Source organism: Pangasianodon hypophthalmus, chromosome 22 (genome assembly GCF_027358585.1).
Source record: "Pangasianodon hypophthalmus isolate fPanHyp1 chromosome 22, fPanHyp1.pri, whole genome shotgun sequence".
NCBI classification, from domain to species: Eukaryota; Metazoa; Chordata; class Actinopteri; order Siluriformes; family Pangasiidae; genus Pangasianodon; species Pangasianodon hypophthalmus.
The window spans coordinates 19,303,922-19,319,899 of record NC_069731.1 but is presented as its reverse complement, the minus strand read 5'-3'; the positions used below and the strand labels follow the sequence as shown (position 1 = coordinate 19,319,899).

Genomic DNA, 15,978 nt, shown 5'->3' with positions numbered 1-15,978 from the left:
TGTTAGAGAACATACATAAAACAAACAGCTTCATAAAGACCAAGGAGCACTGAAGATCAATCACTGAGAGATTGCAAGTTGAATCCTTACGAATCCCAACAGGAGCCAGCCACAAGGAGCGAAACTGGCCGTGCTCTCTGGGTGGGAGGGACGGCGTCTTTTTCTACTGTCTTTCCTGTCAATCACAGAGACATTAGCCAATCGTGGGCATCTGTGAGTTCTAGAATGCGGAAGAAGGCAGATAGCGCTTTCCTCAGAGTGTTTGGTTTGGAGGAAGCATGTATTAACCTTCGCTCTCTCTGGTTGGTAGCTGTTGTATGATCTATGAGAACTGGCTGGTGGGTGGAAATTGGGGAGAAAATTGGGGGAAAAACACATCCTGGACAATGTTCTGGAAAAGCAATGATCAGGGTTTGGTTAAAATAAGTAAAACTCAATGCCAGTGGCACAGACGGGGAATCTTCTTGTTACTAATATTAACCCTAAAATATATTTCAAACAGGAAGGAAGCTATTGAAGAAAAACTATTTCGGATATTTGACCTTGCTGTGACCTTGACCCTGTTTGGTTGAATTCCAAAATCTTATCAGTTCATCTGCTGGTTACAGTGATCATTCCATATAAATCCTACAAACATTTACTCAATCATTCTTGAGATAATCAGAATTTCGGATGGACGAACAAACTGAAAACATAATACCTAGTAGCGGAGGCATTAAAAAAAAAAAACTTTGAACATCCCTTGGAGCGAGATTAAATCTGTTATTAAAAATGTAATGAATATGGCACAACCACGACTCTGCCTAGAGGAGACCATCCACAAAGTGAAGAGTAGATTAGTCAGAGAATTATAATTATTAGAGGAGATACGTTGGTGAATCAGACCAAAGAACATGTGCCAACTAGAAAAAGAAAACAGGTGTTGTTAATCATTCTGCGCTGGATACTTTCTGGATAAGTCCAGAGCAATGAGACTGATGATGGCTCATGAGATACCTCATAAAAAAACAAGACACTGATGATTGTATATCTGCACACACCATCCTGAGTGTGCAAACTGAAGCATAAGCATCTGCGTGTTGGCAAAGCAGGTTGGAAAGTCATAGAGAAATGAAATGTTGTCATAGTGATGTGCTATGAATATGATTTCCATATCAAAGGGCCTTCACACTAATAGCACGATGCCAACTCTCCAAAGCAAACTTGGTAAACACCAGCACAGTACTGGAGTGGTAATTACACTCTCAAAAAAAAGAGAGAGAGAGAGAGAGAGAGAGAGAGAGAGAGAGAAACTTTTCTGCCTCTTAAAGACAATACGGGGAAAGTCAGGCGTATTACAGAACCAATTACGTGTGAAGTAGATTATATAGCGTACGCTCTGGATACAGTGTATAAGCCTCAATTACGACTGCTAATATAACGGATTTACTCTCTGACTTCCTAAGTAACTGAATTAGATTAGGTTTGTCTCTCATCAAAGTTAATGAGATCGCAAAAGATGGCACTAACAATCAAAAAAGACTGTTAGCACGCTACGCTGTGTTTGTGCTGGCCTTGCGGTCTGTTCTAACCTGTTCCTGTCGTTTGTCATCTCAATATCTGCACATAAATTTCCCGAGCATGCATTCGGTGTCAAATTAACTGTCAAAAAAATGGAGGCCAGGAGGGAAAGATATTACCAGTGGTTAGAAATGTGACATGACCTGAGATGAAATTAATCATGCGTGACAGAGCAGGGGGGATGAGGACAGGCTTTTAAACAGCAGGTCTTTCATTTCATTATTTATTTGTTAGTTTGTTAGTTGCCTAACAAAATTTGGTGGCAAGGTGCAGAATTTTCCTCACTACTCAGGTAAATAAGAGGACGTCCCCTGGCCTCACGGTCTCACTTCAGCCACAAGAGCTTCACTCAATCTTTTTTCAAATCAGATTAATAAAATTGTTATTTGTACAGTGCTTTTAACAATAGATATTCTCATAGAACTGATTCACAAAGAATGTAGATGAATGTAGATGTAGACTAGGAGCTCATTTGCATAAAATATGCTAATTTGCATAAAGCGTATATAATTTGCATAAAACATGATTTATTTTTTTGCCATTTGCAAATGTGTGCTTAGATTTTTTTGCTTAACATCAGAAAGTAGGTGCCTACATTTGTGTATTCAGAAAAGTCTGTTTCTCAGGAGTGACCCACAATACATTCCAGTGCAAAAGTTTGCACACCCTTAAGATATAATGAAGACAAAAAAAATCTTTTATTGTAAAAAAAAAAAATAATAATAATAATAAATGGTGTTCAATTTCACAGATGTTTCATCAATATCAAAAGTTATAAAAGGATTAAATTGTGTATGTGAAGAGCTTAATAGTAAAGGAACAAATAAATATTGTCTTATATTTTATGCCTTATTTTATTATGTTAAATCTGCGACTCAGATGTCATACACTGCCGTCATGCTCATGATGATACCTTTCCTGTTCAATCTATTTTTCTGGGGTGTTTTTTTTCCTTATATTTTGAATTTTCTGGATATTTTGTTGTGTTGTGAATACATCCACATTTCATCCTGAAATTCTTGTAAGCCGCAATATAGTTTTAAACATCATGAGTTTGATTATGGCATGCTGATAAAAATGCATACTTTAGAGAATTTTAGTGTTCAGTACTGTGAGCTAATTTGGGCTGGAAATGCACATTTTTATCTAAAATGTGTGTCATTCTGAATAGGCAAAACCTCATAAGCATTATGGTTTGAAAGAAACGTCATTAAAAATGACATTACTGAACAACACTACAGCATGAATTTGTTATTATCTTCCAGCAGCTTTGTGCATGCCTGATGACCTGGCCACAAGTTGATTATTCTCCATCAACACGGGCCTTGAGGAACATTCATGAAGTCCATCTGTTAAATTAGCACCGCTTCACAAAAAAAAAGTACGCCTGTACTCTGCTATTAATCTTCGAACACATGGCGATTTTCTAGCATGCTGCCTTGCAAAAAAAAAAAAAAAAGAAGAAGAAAAAAAAACAACAATCTCAGAATGAGCACGAGCGCGATGGCGTGGAAGACAATCAAGAGAAATGCCTTTTGGCAGCTCACTCCGTCGTACCAGAAGCTCCAGTGACAATTACCCAAAACACAATCTGACTGAATCTTCTGATGGAAAACACACCAGAGAAAGCACCGTCCTGCGAGAAACTGTCTTTCAGGAAAGCTGGCTTTACATTGGGTAATTTTTCAGCCTGTTTTTGCCCAAAATCCGACATCAAAAAAGAAAATTTCAGTTTGAGACTGGCGCTCTTAGTACGTATAATGTGATGCCTGTTTAGCGCTATTGTGTTCTGTCAATGTGAGAAATTTCTGATTGAAATCTAAGAGTGTGAGATTTCATGGAATAACTACAAATATAAAAGCAGCGATGGAGAAATGTAAGCAAAACAAGCAAACGGACAGAAACAAATCTCCTTATTACCTCAAACTCCCGCTGAAGAATGTCTGATTTCCAGATCAAGCTGATTGATCAACAGAACGCAGTCATTTTCTTTAATCGCAGGTCTATCGCTAGAGGATTTTCATATAATCGTATAATGTGATATGGTGAAGCAAAGTTACTGTTACGCCTCCCAGAAGTTGATTATTTTCCTATAACAACACAACCTGCAGTGTCTTATTCCTCCTATAATACAGCGAATTGTCAAGAATTACAATATTTATTTATTAAAGAGTGAGACGTCATATTTTTTTCTGCTTATAGTTACTTTTATTTGTTTAAAGCTATTTAATGTCCCAAGAAAAAGCTTAGTCCTCACTTACGTTATAGCAGCTATAAGCAGTCATTCCTTCACCAGCCTCTCTCTTCTCTCTCTCTTAAGACAAAAAAACACAACTTGTCATGTTCATGTGAAATCATAAAGCATAAACACCTCTGCCCCGAAGATTTCCCAGAAAAATGCTGAAACTGGAGACTCCTTCTATAAATGTTAAATACATTTCTTACAGAAAACTTCACCATATCAATGATTATATGTTTACCGTTGTTAAATAACAACATATTTGTTATTAGGCTTAGATTATGTGTTCATCCGCCATACAAGTCCCTGTGAACGCTGTTACTATAGAAACAATAACTTAATCGAACGAGCGCTATGGTATGAAACTTTATCACACAGACCATTACAGACTTCGGTCTGGATTTTATTAGGATCATGTCATACAGTGTGACGGGTAATAATCTTAAGAGGCCGCTGAAACCGGCTTACCTCAAACAATCCCACGTGACCTTTGACCTGTACAGTCATTCACTTCAGCTATTGAACTCCCACCCAAGTATGACTCATTAAACATTGAGTATTTGACTCAATTCCAGCACAGACACCAACACCAACACCAATTAATCTCTTTTAGCTCAAAGAGCTGCAGGGTGTACGTTCAGGCATTCAGTGCAAAAACCATGTGAGAAAAGGGCAGAGCTTCTAAATATTAATGCACCACAGGAACAAGGGCTCGTGATGGAATGGAGTCATGGGTGAGCCACTTCTGTGAGTCAACAACGTCCGGAGATACTTACAGCAAACATGACCTGACATTAGTAATGTTTGTAATGTTTGCACAGATTGGGAATTTGCAATTAAAAATTTTACTAGTGATGAGCTACCAAAACAGAGAGTTAGATATTAGATATTTTATCAGCGTTTGATGGAGAATTCATGGATTTTCTGGTGCAATGATAAACTGTGCATGTGTCATGCACTCACACATATAAAGGTACCAATCTGTACCTTTCTTTTTCACTGGCATAGTACCATTGTACATCTACTGTACCTTTAGTGTGTATCTTTTACCATGAAGGTGCATGTAGTACCTTTATTTAGCTTTTACAGTGGCCCTTAAGGTCCAGTAAGGTACCTCAAATTATTTTAAGGTTTACTTATACATTATATCACTGTACAAAGCATGTCCCCTTATTGGTACCACCACAGTGACAGTACAGTGTGGTACACTTATTTTTGAGTTCCACTTTGATTAAGAGATTTCACTTTATAGAGTCTTCAAACTATAAATAGCTTTGCTTTTATTTCCAGACTTCAATCTGTTTTCTCCAAGAGCTAAGCAGTGTAGAGTTATGCACTCTCAGAAATAATGGTACCATAGGGTACTTTTCCTTGTTGCTGGGGTGGTACCATGAAGAGTCCATGTCTTGTGCATTTTACCTCGGAAAGTGCATGTGGATTCGATTTTAAATTAATGGTCAAAAAGGTCAAATTATGTTCATTAAATTATTTTTATTATAAAAGTACAAAAGATGTACCCTGGGTGGCGCCACCCCAGGAACATGGAAAAGCACAGTTTGGTACCGTATTTATTTCTGACAGTGCGTAAGTCTACGTTACTCAGCTCCTGGAAATGGAAACTAGAATCTTAGAAATTCTGAAAAAAAGCAGCAAAGCTATCTGCAGCTCGGGTATCCAAAGTGGCACAACCTAAAAATAAAGGTACCACACTGTACTTTTGGCACCTACTTTGTCACTTGGCTGGTCCCATCAGCAAGACAATCTTTTGTACCTATAGTATGTATCTTTAAACTTCTGAAGGTATATTATACCCTAAGGAGCTCTGATGTACTGTTAAAGCTTTACTCTGAAAGCTAATTACATGTAGACCACATGCACCTTCCCAGGTAAAGCATACATCCCAAAAGAGAGCCCCTTCTTTACTTCTGAAGGAGTGCAATCCTCACAGCCTCCTGTCTTCTTGATTTGTTTAGATAAAATATATTTATCACGTGTGTGTGTGTGTGTGTGTGTGTGTGAGCTCAGTTTGCATTTGCTACTCATTTTGCTCTGAAACTGGTCTAACGCTTCCAGCATTGCTCCAAAAACACACATTTTTGAGTCACAACTTGCAAAATTACCACCACGCCGGAAATCCCACGCTAAAACATGCATTATGCAGTTAGGCTAGAAAGCGTTGTGGTCTACCTACTTCCGGCCATCCTGGCTTTACAGAGCATCATATCATGACCGAAACAGCGCGAGCTGGAAGAGGCGGAGAGAAGAAGCGGGATGGATGTTGCGCACTCACCAGACGAGGAGCAAAGGAAACGGCGCACTCCTCTCCTCTCCTCTGCTCTCCTCTCCTCTCCTCTGCTTTCTCCCTCTGTCCTCTCCTCCTCCGCTCTAAGTCCTCAGTTCACCAGAGGAAGGATGCTGCTCTCACCGGGGAGGGAGGGAGGGAGACGGATCAGGTGGCCTGATGTCCGCGGTGGGAAGGGCGAGAGCGCAGCGTGGATCACCGCGACGGAGGCAGAGCTACAGAGCGGAGCGGCGGAGGCTTTCCAGCCTGCATCACACACAAACCCAGCTCTCTCTCTCTCTCTCTCTCACACTCACACACACACACACACACACACACACACACACACACACACACACAATGCAAGATCATAGAGCGCCACCTGCTGCTGGTTGAAAATATTTGCGCACCTGTTCTGTGATCACGTGGGCGCAATTAAAAGGCCATACTTTCAGCAACCTTGAGATTTTCCAAACCTAGGTAAGAGTCGTGGGATGTGGAAATGTTCCACAACACATTAATTTTTTTTAAAAAAATTAAAAAAGAATAACAACCAAATCAGACTAAACCATGTGTCCCTATAAGATGGGCGAAAAACCCTCAAGTCATCTTTATTAATCAGTATTAATGCGTGCATGCTGGTTCAGGTGATGAGGTTAAACATTAGGCTCATTACCACTGAAGACTGGCACATTGTCCAAGTCTCACCATCTGCTCCTGACTGCAGGAAATGCCCAGAAACTGTTAAGAAATGATTCGGAGTGGAATTATTATAGAAATTGCTGTGCAGTAGAATAATGGGTTGTCTTGTTAGTTTTGGTGGTTAAGTGGGAGAGCTTTTGCTCAGATTATTGTACTTTAATTGCCAGAATCCTGTTCAGGCAGAGACACAGATATTCATTTTCTTATGCTGGTTTGACAGTCTGCGAAATAAATAAGTGTGAGTACTCTCATATTTCAGTATATGTGTTTTAGCAAACTATTATAGACTCTCGGGGGGGAAAAAGGGGGTATAAATGGTACCCTGAGTGGTAGTCTCAAGGGCACACCTGTGGTACCTTTAATGCTTAGAAATGTCTACGTGGTAAACCTTTAATGCTTTACTCTATAAGGTTTAATTATGTACCTTAAAGTTTGCCCCTGTGGTATTTAACAGAAACATCCTGTAGGTCTTTATGAGCTTTAATTCCCTAATTCAGCATATAAAATAGAACCTGGACTCCACTGTGAACAAGAAATGATCTCCACAAGCTCTCCAGGCTGGTGGCGGATCATGGGATGGATAAAAAACGCCATCTGAGGCTTTGACTTTCCTCCACGTTAGAACCATTTTCTTGAAAAGTGTTTAGCTAACGGGTTTGCCTGAACACCTTCATGAAAAAAGTAACCTTAAATGTAAATATAAGTAACACCCTCTACTGTAGTGTGGCTGCTCTTAGACGTATTTAATGTGATGTGTGCAAGATGCTGAGTTTTTCTTTCTGTATTAACTGCAGTCATGTTCTGTTGGGTAACAAAGCTTCAAAGTGTGTGCTGAAGGTAGGACACTTACAGGTGAAGTTGTGTATGGATGCTTGTGGTGTTTTTCTGTAATGATGTCATCAGTGGTGACTTGAAGCATTGTTTAGGGACTGTTGGTTGGAGAATGGATCTGGATTTGGTGAGCTGTTTTTTGTCATCGAAATTCCAACCACGTACAAGATTTTATAGATTTTAATCTTAGTCATGATTGTCAATAACCTCTAAAGTATCTCTTTATATTTAAACTTCTACATATTTAAACTTCACGTGTAGACTATGACAAAACACTTCAATACACCTTCAAGAATTCTTTTTTTTTTTTTTTTGACATGGCTTATCCGATTTCTTTTCTTTTTGGCATTTCTTACTGCTCCACATCTTGTGTAGTTTCACAGGGTGCACAGGCCTATTTTTGGCCACTAGCTGCCCTGAGAAATAAGCCATTTTTAAAACACTATTGGTCTGAAAGCTTGTCTCACCATCATTGGTTACCTGTAGACTAAATCCTACATGATTGAAAAGAATCCAGCGTTGCATGTAAGTGCTCAGGAGGAACGCTGCTTCCTTGGCTGGAGATGGTGCAGTGCATCACACTGAGGTGAATGGATGCCTTGCATATTTGCAACGCTAATATTCTTCTATTTCTGTTCAACAGGTTTGCACCTCCTGGGAAGCATGCTGAAAGTGCTCTGGTTATAGAAGACTCTATTTTACATCATCATGTGAAATTAGCTTGGCTTTTAGAGCCACCAGCAGCTAGGTTAGCTGTATACCCAGAGCCAGGTTGCTGAATACTGCAGGTAATTTTAAGGTGTTAGCTGCTGTATGTAATTTCCCCCCCAATCCCAGTGCTTGATCTCTGAACTGCAGGCTGTCTAAGTGGTGCTCTGAAAACAATGTGGGTTTAAAGATATTTAGGGGTACTTTTGAGAGTCACTCTGGCCTGCTGATGTCTCCTGACCCAAGAGTCTCCACCTGTATTCTGATCACCATATGCATCCTTTAAGGTATTGTATGCTCCAATCATTCCCAGCAATCAGCTCTGCATTTATACTTGTAGTTGCACTTCCCTGGAGCCTTTATTCTTCTCAAGGCTCCTATTCACTTCCACTTAAAATCATACTTTTTCAAAACCTTTTGTACCTTACATTTATACAGAGTGCTTTCTCTGGGTTGCTCCTCAAGGTCTTAAAGTTCCTTTTCAAGGGCATTCTCCAGGTTTCTCCTTCAGGGACTTTCTCAACCTCTTCAAGGTTGTTCTTTGGTTTTCACTTTCTCTTGGGTTCCTCCATGAGGGCCTCTTCTGGGTTTCGAGGGCTTTGTCTGGGTTCCTCCTCAAGGTCCTGAGTTTCCTCTTCAAGAGTCACTCTTCAAGCTCTTAAAGTCCTTGCTATTCATTGCCATTGCTTGCTCACTATTGTTTTGGATTTCTGTAAAGCTGATTTTAAGATCAGCTAATCCACATTTTTGGCTCTTTCCTTCCCTTCCCATGTTCTGATAAAGAACCACCAAATTGGCATTGATTCTTGATTTTATATTTCTAGATCAAACCCTGAAATCACTGCACATCTGCACAGACACCAGGTTCACTGACTTCTCCACCTTTGCATGTTCTTCACCACTTATAAACACCGGTACTAAAACAATGACTGACTGACTGTTCATTTTGTCTTCTGTGGAATGTACACACTACCAAAGGCCCAGGTGCTGACACTGGAGACTCCTTCTGTAAATGTTATCACCTTACAGAAAACCTAACAATTATACATCTGTTCATCTGGAGTGTCTGCTGTACAAGTGCCTGTTACTACAGAAATGATAGTGTATTAGAAGGAGTGCATTAATATAAACCTCTGAGCTGCTATAGAACATTAATCAGCCCTTTCTGACCAAGCATTCAGCAGTGGTAGAACTGTATTTTTCAGTTCAATAACTCTGTAAAGGAATGCTTTTAAGGAGTTCCATAACTGAGGTAAATGTTTGCACTACAAAAAAATTGTTTGCACTCTGTCAATAGTATGAGGCTCTGTGTCTATCTGCTCCTCACGATAACTTGAACGCATCATTTGAAGCAGTTTCCTTTTTTACTTTGCTTCTCACATCTCATCAGAGCAGTCTGTAAACAAAAGCTCGGCTGCACTTTGAGTCTGTCTGATCTGTCTCTCGGCGTCAGGGAACACGGCGTCACTGAGGCACGGCGCTCGATAATAAAAGAAATGAGGAGGCTTGATATTACTGCAGACGAGCTGAGGCTTTCCGTGCTGCTCAGATGGTGAGCAGTAGATTGAAATTCTTTCCAAGGCATCATAATGTGTTTTGGAAAATGTCAGCGTGATATGATCAGCTATAATGAGTTTTTGAAAATTTTGGTGGATAGAAAGAGGTGTTTTTGTATCACACCAAAGTAAACAGACACCACACAAAAGCAATTACAGTAAAGAGTCATTGCCTGAAATTTAGTTTTGTTTTATTTGTGCCATCATTTACACGATTCATTTGGATAATTTAATGCCTGGACTTTCTAGAAAACGATTGTCTTGCTCGCTCTTCAGTTGTCCCTCTGGAGGAAAATGGATTATGTAGAAACCTGCCACAGTGTTTTCCTATCAGTTTCAAGGGTTTCCAGTTGGAAGAACTGGAACTTTTGTTATTCAAAGGTTTTGAATAATCCTTTTTTTTTCCTGAGTGTATGTATTAACTAGTCAAGTATGCAGTACATTTCTAATTATTGCTCATTAGTTTCTTCTTAATACCTAGAACCTGTAAGGGAAAAGAACCGTTAAAGAACCTGCGAAGACTTTTTTTTTTCCTAAGAATGTATGTATTAAATGGTTACATGTGCAGAACAAACTCCAAATTATTGATCATTATTTTCTTTGTAATCCCTAGAACCTGTCGTGGTTTGAAGTACAGTCCATTTAGAACCAGGTAAGTGCAGTGTACACTCCAAATTATTGGCAGTTTTTTGGTTGGTTCTTGGTACATGGTACAGAGTTCCTTTATGGCTCATTAGGGATCTACTGGTTCTACTTGGAACCCTTTCTGACAGGGAAACTCTTGTAGGGTTCTACATAAAAGGGTTAAATAAAGGTTCGATATGTTTAACACCCTACAGCTGAGTGCAAAAGTTTGCACCCCCATTGTTAAAACCTAAAACACTTAAAATGTTTTATTGCTATAAATTATGTTTTCTTCATTGTGTGTGAGGGTGCACAAACTTTTGCATTCAAATGTGCATGATGAGACTTAATAAACCAGGACACATCAGTGTGGGTTTATATACTTTTATGTTTTATTGTTAATAATTGTAGCAAATAAATTAATTTAGAGTACATTCGCATTCAAATTTAACAATAATAATAGTAATAATAATACAAAATATATTACAAACTATATGAATAAAATTAATAGATCTATAGAACACTAAAATACAGACTGCAGTTTACTTTAGATAAAAAAAACTAAAAAAATAACTAGAAAGATAACTTTAGAACATTTTAAACTAGAAAGAAACTAGAAAGAGATTCAAAAGACATTAATCATTTCAGTTTATAAACTCAATCCCACTGCTGGTTTGCAGCAAGTGCACAATAAATAAAATTAATTACTACAATCACAGCAGCTAAAACATGTTCTGACTGCCACAAGATGGTGTCGTAAAGCCATAAATGCGGAAATTGCCATGACCCATTTTTCCACAGTCCAACCCTCATGTTACATTTCCACAGCAACACTGCTTGTCTAAACATTTTCAGTTTCTCTTTAATTCTCCTCTGATGGGAAACTGCTCTTTCACAGTCACACTAGAATGAATTTCATGGCTGAAACAGAGCTGTTGGGTTTTTTTCCTGAGTGTGTGAGTGTGTAGTGTCAGGAATTCCATCTAGTGAACTTTGGCCGTCACTCAAGAGTTCTCAGTGCTCAGGAGAAGCAGGATATGGAGACACACTCTCACTTTCTGTTTGCTGACAGGAAGGATATCGAGTTCCTGAGAAAACGCAAACTATCAACGAAGCGTGTTGTAGCACCATGCATAAGCATGTAAGCTGAGGATAACTCACATGGGACATGATTGAGTACCGTTTATGATAAATGAATCAAAATTTCTGTTCAAACAGCACAAAATGGTTCTTTAAGCCCTTATGGAAACATCACATATACACACTGAAACTGTGTATAACACACAAAGGTGCATTTCAGCATGTTGTACCATGAAATTGTGCAAGTTAACATGTGTGAATAACATGGGATCATGTGTGAAAAAAAATTGTGTTAGAAATCATCTGAAAAATGAAACCACATGCCACATATGTGAAAATAAATGGAACATGAAAAAAAAAAAGCATGAAAATGAATGAACTCTTTAGGGGAAAAAAAAAAAATCACATGTGAAAATAAACCAAATGTAAAAATCATATGTGGAAAATTAATCTTTTGGGGGGGATAACATGTTTAAATAAATGAACCATGGGTAAAAATCACGTGAAAATAAATGAATCATGTAAAAATGATGTGAAAGTAAATGAGTCATGCTTTAAAATAATAAGGCATAAATCACATGTGAAGATAAATTAAGCATGTGTATAAATGATGTGAAAAAGGAAAAAGTCACTTAAGTTACAATGGATATAAAAGGTCTACACACTCCTGTTAAAATGGAAAGTTTTTGTGATAAAAAAAAAAATTAAACCAAGATGAATCATGTCAGAACTTTTCCCACCCACAATGTGAAATTACAACGTATAAAAATTAAGTCAAAACCAATCAAACATTTTATGGAAAAATAAAAAGTTACAATAACCCGGTTGCATAAGTGTGCACCCGCTTTTATAATTGGGGGTGTGGCTGTGTTCAGAATGAACCAATCGCATTCAATCTCATGTTCAAAAGTAATTATCATACAGTTGTCATCAGTGAACTTATTCTGATTAACCCCAAATACAGACCTGCTGTTTCTGTAGGATTTTCTTGTCATCTTCCTGGTTTCATCCGACTGCTGAAGCCATGGTCCACAAAGAGCTTACAAAGCCTGTATGCTATCTCACTGTCCAAAGGAATCAATCAGGAGAGGCGTATAAAGGAATTTCCAAAACATTAGATGTACCATGGAACACCGTGAAGGCCATCATCAACAAGTGGAGAAAATGGAGCACCATAGTGACATCACCAAGAACAGGACGTCCCTCCAAAATTTACAAAAGGACAAAACAAAAACTTACCATGGAGACTGCCAAGAGACTTATGGCAACAACTGCAGCTTTGAAAGCAGAAGGAATATCTGACAAGTACTGTTGACTCTCTGTATGTGACAACAATCTCTCATACTCTTCACATGTCTGGGTTTTGGGGTAGGGCGGCTAGACAGAAGCCCTTTCTCACAAAAAACATCCAAGCTCAACTAAATCACCTCAAACCATGTGCAAAATGTGTTATGGTCTGATGAGACCAATTCCAAAAGTTATAATAATTCCATAATTCCAAAAGGTATGTATGTTTGGTACAAAAAAAAAAAGCACACCACCAAAAGAACACCATACTCAAGGTGAAGCATGGTGGTGGCAGCATCATGCTTTGGAGCTGCTTTTCTTCAGCCAGAACTGAGGCTTTAATCAGGGTGGAGGGAATCATGAATAGCTCCAAATACCAGATAATTTTGGCATAAAACCTTAAGGCTTCTGCTAAAATATTTAAGCTGAGGAATTTCACCTTTCAGCATGACAACAACCTGAAGCACACCTCCAAATCAACAAAGAAATGGCTTCACCAAAAAGATCAAGGTTTTGGAATGGCCCAGCTGGAGTCCAAATTCAGGTGAAAATCTGTGGCGTGACCTGAAGAGGGCTGTGTACAGGAAATGCCCAGCCAATTTGAGAGTTAGAATGCTTTGGCTAGGAAGAATGGCAACATATTGCTAAGTCAAGATAAACTGATTGACTCTTATCCAAAAAGATTGAATGCCATGATAAAATCTAAAGGTGCTTCAGCTAAGCGTTGCTTTAGGGGTGTGTACACTTATGCAACCAGGTTAATGTACATTTTTTTTTATTTTTTCCCCAGAATGATTCTTACTATTTTTGCTTTAATTTGTTGGTTGCAATTTCACAATAAAGGTTCTGACATGAATCATCTTGGTTTCATTTTTTTACATTGCAAAAACTTGCCATTTTAACAGGTGTGTGTAGACTTTTTATATCCATTGTGTAACAATCACATGATCATGCGAAAATAAATTGTGTGTAAAAATAATGTGAAAATAATGGAATTGTACAGAAATCACATGTGAATATGAATGAATCATGAAAAATCATGGGAAAATACCTGAATCATGTTTAAGAGTCACATGCACTACAAAAGCTTTGACTCCACAAACCACAGAAGTGTGTGAAAGGGCACGTGAAGTGTCTCAGACCCACACGTGTAAACTTCGCATGTGAAGAGTCTGTGACTTTTCTATTAGAGAGGGTTTATTTGATCATTAAATGTTCTTAGCTTGCAAAAAGGGAGTCTACTTGCAACCCAGAGACAAACCAAATTTCAACCAAGAGTGTACGTGGAATGAAATTAAACCTGAATTTAAAGGAAGTGAAAGTATATCATAATGTATACACACAAGAAGCAGATGGTACATGAGCTATTTCCTAATGTGTATGAAATATTGTGTGTGAAATAATGTGTGCATTTCCCAGTGGAGGGTGGAGAACCTCTTCCTGTCTTTCCACAACCAAAACGGAAACAGATACCGACCCCGCCTCCCCGACACACACACACACACACACACACACACACACACACACCCCCCATCTTTTCACAACTCACCAAGACAATACAGTTTTTTTTACACTACAGCAAGTACATAGTGTTTAATAAGGAATTAAAAGTCACTTCTTGTACACTATTCATTCATTTTCATTAAGTGCTTCATCTTAGGGTCCAGAGCCAATCAGGAAAAGATTTGAATAGGAAATTTACACAGGTGTGGCAGCAGACACACATCACATGTTATGCTTCACGCAATTTTCACGTGTAGTCATGCACGTGTTTTTATTTTGACATGATTTCTCCACCATTCTTTTTATTTTGTCATCTCATAATTCAGAGATTCACAAATTTTGGAGCAAACAAAGCTTGACGCGTGATTACTGCTTCTTCCACATGTGTGCACAATGTGAGCAGCATTATTATTTACACACTCGTTGTGTTTATTCTAGAAAATTTACAAGCAACATCCAACAGACGGCATGTCACAGACAAAACATCCCAGTCTGTCCGGTTTCCAAGAACTGTAAAATTTTATATCGCAATTATATAGCAATGTTAAACACGCTGACATGCCCTGTCTCTTCACACTTTCTGCTGTCATCGTCATTGTTGTCATGAGCTGCATCTCAAATCGAAAACTCTGATTCAAAAGTATTTACTAATCCGGAAAATCCAGAAGGCTGGTAAACAAAACAGGGCTTTTGGTAGGTTTGAAGGTGACATGAGAGTTTCATTCAATAGCGGTCTAGAAAAGTTCATAAATACACAATTTCAGGCACAGTGCTAGTTTGATTAGGAGGCATATTGACGGGGAAATGCGTCAGCATGTCAGGAGTGTGAAAAAAGGCTAAAATAGCACATGGCTTGTCTGAATGTGTCTCCCAGTAACAGTTCAAAATATTAGCACACAAAATCCCCCTTTAATATTTATTATATTCATTTGTATAATAAATGAGTGAAACAAAAAAAGGAGATTGTGAGATTCTCTAGCAACCCCATTTGTAAATCAAGCGACCCCATTTCGGGAACTCTTGCCATCCTTCGTTTGGGTCACAATGCAATAAACACAATGGATTAGTTAATAGTGTATATTACTAACAAATACATCAAATATTCAAATTAAACACTGAAAACAGACGACTAATGTGAATAAACTCTAGCCTGTGAAATTATGAAATACCAAAAAAATGTGCAGTGATATTAAAAGTCTCTGTGTGTGTGGGTTCTGCTTCACAGAGCTTTACATTCACTTCCCAAAGTCACTTCCCTTCTCTACACAAATACACAATCTCATTATTACTTCATTTCATTGACCAACTTGCGTACGGTAAACGGTAAGAGAAGGAACATGATCTGAATTTCTCGTTTGTTTGCTGTGCACTCTTTGTAAAGCAACATTGCTTTAATCACACAGCAGATGATGTTTACAACAGATTCTTTAAAAATAGGCTTCAAATTAAGAGCCTTAACTCCCCTGTGTTCCTCATGCTACCCTTCCTCCCTTTTCACCATCTGAAACTTTTCAGTATTTGACAATAAATAGAAATAACTATGATAGCACAGAGAAGCAAGATATTTTCTCTGATTTTATATTTATGTATATATATGTATATATATA

At 38.3% G+C, this 15,978-nt stretch overlaps 1 protein-coding gene across 5 annotated transcripts in view; it reads right to left on the bottom strand.

Moving 5' to 3' along the window:
• The window catches only part of ctnnd2a (catenin (cadherin-associated protein), delta 2a), a 265,685-nt gene extending 259,280 nt beyond the window's left edge, over positions 1-6,405 (bottom strand). For 4 of the 5 annotated variants that reach the window (XM_026938090.3, XM_026938091.3, XM_034298152.2 and 1 more), the window contains exon 1: positions 6,090-6,404. The gene's annotated coding sequence lies outside the window, so the exon portion shown is untranslated. Of the gene's footprint in view, positions 1-6,089 lie in introns of all 5 variants that reach the window. The other variant, XM_034298153.2, reaches the window with a different exon arrangement.
• Between the last annotated feature and the right edge of the window lie 9,573 nt (positions 6,406-15,978).